The sequence below is a fragment of the Tasmannia lanceolata genome, unplaced genomic scaffold (assembly GCF_043159265.1).
Source record: "Tasmannia lanceolata isolate RefF3 unplaced genomic scaffold, GAP_Taslan_0.1 ptg000008l, whole genome shotgun sequence".
Classification (NCBI taxonomy): Eukaryota; Viridiplantae; Streptophyta; class Magnoliopsida; order Canellales; family Winteraceae; genus Tasmannia; species Tasmannia lanceolata.
The window spans coordinates 70,066,505-70,072,920 of record NW_027518685.1 but is presented as its reverse complement, the minus strand read 5'-3'; positions in this window follow the sequence as shown (position 1 = coordinate 70,072,920).

Genomic DNA, 6,416 nt, shown 5'->3' with positions numbered 1-6,416 from the left:
AAATGAAACTCCTCTCCTTTATTTATAGAGGAAGAGAAGTCTACTAGAAGTTGCTGCCATCTTATGACAGCTCAAGCCAGCAGGCTTGCTGAAGTGGCATGCCACATGGCTTCTTGTAAGGCTCTCAATCATGTGGTCCCTTCTTGCTCAAAGGCCCCCCTTCTCGCCTTCTCTAAGCTCCTAATTGAGTGACACATGGTGTGTTATTGTGCTTTAACGCTTTTTAACAATCAGTCCTCCCAACCGACTATGCCCTACCATCCTTTCTACCCGATATTGCCTCTCATATGACAACATTGACATTACAACATTTAACCCCCTGTACACATAAAGGAAAGTAAAAATACGACTACTCTATGCTAAAAAGAAACCCACGCTCCTCGAACTCTCCCCCTTCAAAAGAACATTCCCTCAAGCTCACGTCTTTCTCCAGGCAGACTCGACACAGGTTCTAGGAGGCCCTTTGCCCGGGGCCGATCCATGTCAACACCTGGCCTCGTTGTCAATGGTGTATCGCACCACCTGCCCACTTCTGATGGTGCCTTGTCTTTATCTCCATCTTGAATTTCAAGTAAGTTTTATGTCCCAAGGCTATCCTCACGAATCAAATGTTTCTGCCATAATGTTCTATCATGATCCAGAAAAGGATCGTGAATGAAAAGCTCTATTAAGTCAAAATGGTCCCTTGTCATCTCAAGATCTAGGCCGTCCACTGCCCACACCCATGGGCACAATATGGTCATCCTCTGCAAATGCCATCCACTCTCCATCATCCTCTATGAAGTGTTCCTTGTATCTACGACGTCAGACTGACAATCCTCCCAAATCTTATTTTGTGTGTCAAACTCCCCTTTCTCCACACAAGAATCTATCATCAACCAGCTCATGTACACACATCAATTGATGTAGATCGCCACGTTTAGATCAAATTGTCATGCTAGTTCCCAAAGGTTAGCGGAAAACTCTGAAGATCTGATCTTCAAGACTTGGATCTAAATGCAAAGCTTTCAACAACAGTGATGAAGTTCGATCTACTCACTCTTCAAAAATGAGTTTTAGAATTCTGGTCAGGTTGAGGCTTCGCTATCACTATATTCTTTGTTAAATTAATGCTCGCGAATGTATACTGCTACTCAGATTGAAGATTCTTCTAACCAAGGACTTTTGATTCTTTGGGATTCAGTTGTGTTTCAGTGATGGAAGCTGCAAAGCAATCTCAGATTTGCAAGCTCCAGGTTGAAACAAACTCCTCCAATGATTGCTCCTTAGTAAACTCAATTTGGCCAGATCCTCTCACTTGTTGTTTGACAATAGCTCGTTGGATTGGAGTTCACCAAGGTTTCCTTCACTCACTGAACTGGTTCGAGTTTATTGTGAAGAGGAGAAGTAGATCCAGAGAAGATATTAAGAAGTATCAAATTGGTAACTGAATACCTTCAGCTCTGAATTCTCCTGTTCTAGTAAACTCAGATCTAGCACTTGAACCCAAGTATTGGAGGGGAAAAATACAAATCAGAGAGAAGGAGCAATAAGACCTAGAGCTTGTAGAATTCTAGAGTGGAGAGCCGGAACTTCTAGATCCGGAATGCCTTTGTATTCAGGTGGACCGAAGCTCAGCTTCAGAAAATTATCGCCTCAAGCCAGGATACGACAAGCAGGTGGCAGCTCAAGCTCCACATAGTTGATTTTCATGATAACATAGCACAATGTCTTTTCTCCTTCCAGCTCAAAATGGATCAAAGGTTCATCAATACCAATTCTCAAATACCTGTTTGGATCGAACAACCAGAAAGCATAGAATTTTCCCAAAAACAGAGTGTCGGTGGTACTCTGTTTCTGTGTTCTTCTAGAATATAAGAAACAAAAGTTGAATCCTTTAAGATCAAGTGGATTTGTTGTTTTGTAGAGATGTAAGAAGATAATAAGTATAGGATCCACAATACTTGTTGTTAACAGTTGACACTCTGTATTCCATTAAGACGAATGATTAGTTTTCCCAAAGACGAATTATCTGCCATGAAGTAGTGTAAAAACACAGTGGTTTTATTGCCTCCTAGATGACTCCTTTCCCAATTTCAATTCTGTTCAAGGAAGGCTTTCGAAATTTCATGAAAAATGTGAATAGATTCATGCATTTTCCATTTTGATCTATTAGATCTTTATGAGGAAAGATCTCAGAGATGAAGTCCAGCAATGAAGGCAGAGAGGACCGAATGGATTGCACGTCCAGAACAAAGCGAAAAAGAACACTCAAGGATATGGAATCGAACAACGAGGCTCTCCTCCAATTGCTAAATCTCTAAAACTCCAAGTCTCATGAAAACAAAGAGAATTCCTCAAGTATCCTAATAAGCTGCAGTTCGTGTGACGGGGATGGTTTTCCTGGTATGATCCAATGAAAAAAAACAATGGAGGCAGAGCAATGTGTGATGCTCTGTTTTTTTATTCTGTGAATAAATTCAATGGAAAACTGTAAAACTCTCAATGGAGGAAATATGAGCTACCAAAGAAGGACTTTGTCACTCCTTGATGTGCTTGTCATGAGGCTTTCCATTTGAGTTGCTTGTGGAGTAATCTCATATTGACCTGAACTTAATCCACAATACTAACAAGCGAATCATTAGATTATAAATTTCAATCAATTTGGGTTTGGGATCAATCAAAACAGGGGTGATCGTTGAACCACTGAGCTTACAAAATTTCCGCAAATTTGGTGTACTTTTCGACAATTTCCATGGAAATTTTGGTGGACATCTTTAAAATTTCGATGGGAATATTTAAAATCTGGGTGGAAATCTTATAAATAAGCATGAAAATGAAATTTTGGAATTTCAATGAAACCGTGTAAAACAAATGACTCATTGTGAATTTTGTTTCGGTCTTGGCCGAATTCTGAAATTTCGGCTGAAATTTAAAACCATGCCACCAGTCTGATGTCTTGGAAAGCAGCCCACACTTCCGCTTTGTTAGATTTCTTGATACCAAAAGGCCCAGGGAAGGCTCGCTTAGTATCACCAATCTTGTCTCTAATAAGGCCTCCGATGCCGGTCAAACCTGGGTTGCCAAAGCTAGAACCATCGAAATTTAGCTTCAAACAACTGGGGTGTGAGTGACATTTTTAGCATTTTTCATAGAAGTGATATAGAAATTTGTGTTAGTATCTAAGTCAAATAAAAAATGTGGAAAATTGATCGTACCTCTTGCCATGATGATCATATTGACATTGCTTTATGATATGTGCTACTATTGAAAATGCTCCTATCTTCGAGTATTGTTGATCACTGGAATGATTTTGCAATATAGCCAAGTTATGATGCTCAGATCAATAGAATCTTTGGCCTTACCTTTGGTATATCAAAGAAAAATCATAATAAAATCCTGAGATCTAAATATCTCTTGCTCCCATCAATCAAAAAGCCATATTAATAAAAGAGATTAGGGTTAACCCTCCTAGTGAAACACACCTTCCTTCTTAAAGTTGAACTTCTAATAGATTTAATCTTTAATTTATCTAAAATCCATTTTAGCAAAAATCCTAAACATGGATTAATAAAAAATCTAAGTGGCAATGTCGGCTACCCTATATCTCACGAGAGATTATTCCAGTATTCTCCCAGCGCTCCATATTGACACTGCTGTGTTCTGGGTAAAAAAAGACCGGGCTTTGGACACTTTAAATTTCTGAAGTATGGGCATACATCATTTCCTTTAACAAATAATCTCTTTAGTCTAGTCTTTCAGGGAAAATATACATTCATGTAAAGAGAACTAAATATATAGATCATGGCAGCAAATACCCAAATAATGAGCATTACATTCCATATATCACAGAAATAATGATTTCCTTTTATGAGTACTTAATGTGGTGCACTCTTTATGATAAGACTAACTAATATCCATTCCATTCCAACTTTATGTTGTGCTCGTGGTTAATCTTCCTTTGACTATATCCAAATGTATAAACTTTACCTATGATACGAATCATCAAATTTTGTTTCAACATTAAAGTTAAAAGTGTCTCGTAATCGCGATCAAACACTAAGGCCCTGTTTGTTTTAGATTTTGAGAAAGGATTGTGAGTTCAAAACTGATTCCTGGACTAAAAATTAAATGTAATTTTGATTCCAATAATCAGTTTGGGACTCACAAACGATTCTTAAAATCCAAAACAAACAGGGCCTAAATGAACTAATCAATCCCATATGCTCTACATGCCCCTTATGTGATATGTATGGAAGCCTTTCTTTGTCACTTGGTATGCGGCTATCATCACATTGTATATGTGCTTCACAGTAGGGGTGGACATGGTTCCGGTTCGAACCGAGGAACAGAACCGAACCAGCACATTTGGTTCTGTTCGGTTCGGTTCGGTTCGGTTCCATTTCTATATGGTTCGGTTCCGGATCAGAAATCTGGGAACCGGTGCAAATTCGGTTCGGTTCTGGGTTTGGGATCCCGGAACCGAGAACCAAACCGAGAACCGAACCGAGAGCCGAATTGGTTTAATGTGATTTTTGCTTTGGATATTAGGGACTGTTTGCTTTGAATATTAGGGCCTTATTATTTCCCAAATTTGTAGTTCGTGGTTTCATGCATTGCCAAAATTTGTGCATGATTATCCCACTTGTTTGTACTTCTTCATACTTCATATAAGTTTTGCATAGCCCAAATTTGTGCCTGTTACTGTTACTGTTAGTGCTTGTAATTCATATATAAACAGGGCCATTGGTGAAGGTTGGGTAAACCCAGAACCGAACCGAACCGAACCGATTATATATGGTTCTGGTTCGGTTCGGTTCCACACATATGGTTCGGTTCTGGTTCCAATTTCAAGGAACCGATTATATATGGTTCGGTCCTGGGTTTAGCCCAAAACCGAACCAAACCGGACCATGTCCACCCCTACTTAATACCCAAATGATGATCCCTAACGTTCTCCCTAACAATATGATACTTTAAGTAATTATGCTTATTGTCGTTGTCACTCTTCTTTCTCCTTAGAGAAGAAACCTACTGTAGCATTATCCCAATAAATAACATATAGGCTAGAGATATGAGTGCACGACTCCAAGCCTTGTGATAAAATTCTGCAACCATAGTGCCTGTATCGCAGTCTTGTAGCATGGAACGAACTCTGCCTCAATACTAGAAGAAAAGATCTGACACTAATGCTTCATGTTTTGTATGAGATGAGATTTCCCTCCTTCCACATAAGTAGGAGGACATCCCTAAGGTAGACTTCATATAATCGAGGTATTGTATTTATAAGAGAAAATTAGCATGTTAGCCTTTTGTGAATGATCCTTAAACAGAACATCGCTCAAACAAAACCTCAAATGAGTCTTACGATCAAGCCTAGCGTCAACATCATGTCATACATAGGGACAAGGGTGTGGAATCAAGATCATTGATATGGTGAAACATGATGAGGAAAACCCATATGGTTCTAGTCCCGTACCTAATGGACATCCCATTCACCCAATTAACTGCTATAAATAATCAAAGCTTTAGCTTCTGATAGAGAAAACCTTAACGAAGCCTAATACTCAAGTGCTAAGATCGTTCAATCAAGGTTGGGCAAACAATAATGTGCCAGGTTTAAGTTCGCCAGTTAGTTAACAAAACAGATCACGTCCACAGGGCACAAGTGGAGGGCCCAGGATGTGAGCCCAGGAAGTTATATGTCTTCAAGGATGCGAAGAATTGATAATGACTATTTATCTCGTAGACTATGAAAATATAATAAAACAAAGTTAACTTTTTTTTTTTTGGAAACCTTAAAACGAGGGTTGGTTAAAGAACCTAGTATCATGTCTCTTGGCAAAAGTAACAAATTTTCCTTCTTGCAATTGACTATTCGGTTTTAGCTAAAACAACATATTTTTGTTGTAAGGTGGGGTCCATTTTTTGGCTATCCATGTCATTCAACTCATGCTCATATGTTGGTAGATCAATGCTATTACAAAGAATTTTATTCTTGGACAAATTATGCAAAAAAAGAAAAAGAAAAAAGGGAATATAAGGGGAAGAAACGGAAATTGGGTCCATTTTATGCAGGCATCATCGCAGGGAAGTTGGTGGTCGATCATGAGAGTCACACCTTTGATTGATTTAATCCAAAAGAAAACAGGGCCTAAGAATCACCGTTTTTTCCATTATTCCTTTGCATTGAAAGGAATTTGTTTTTCGGTAATAAATGAAATGTGCTCATACTTTTTTGTCTTCATCATTTTCTTGTAGGTTTATGCAGCTTGAAGAGACTCAAGGAACTATATCTCTTGGATAACCAACTCGATGATCGAAGTCTTCCATCATGTCTAGGAAACCTTTCGTCCCTAGAAGATTTAGATATATCAAATAATAAGCTTAGAAACCCAATTGGCATGTCAACAGGTACGGAGTGGCAATAGTATTTT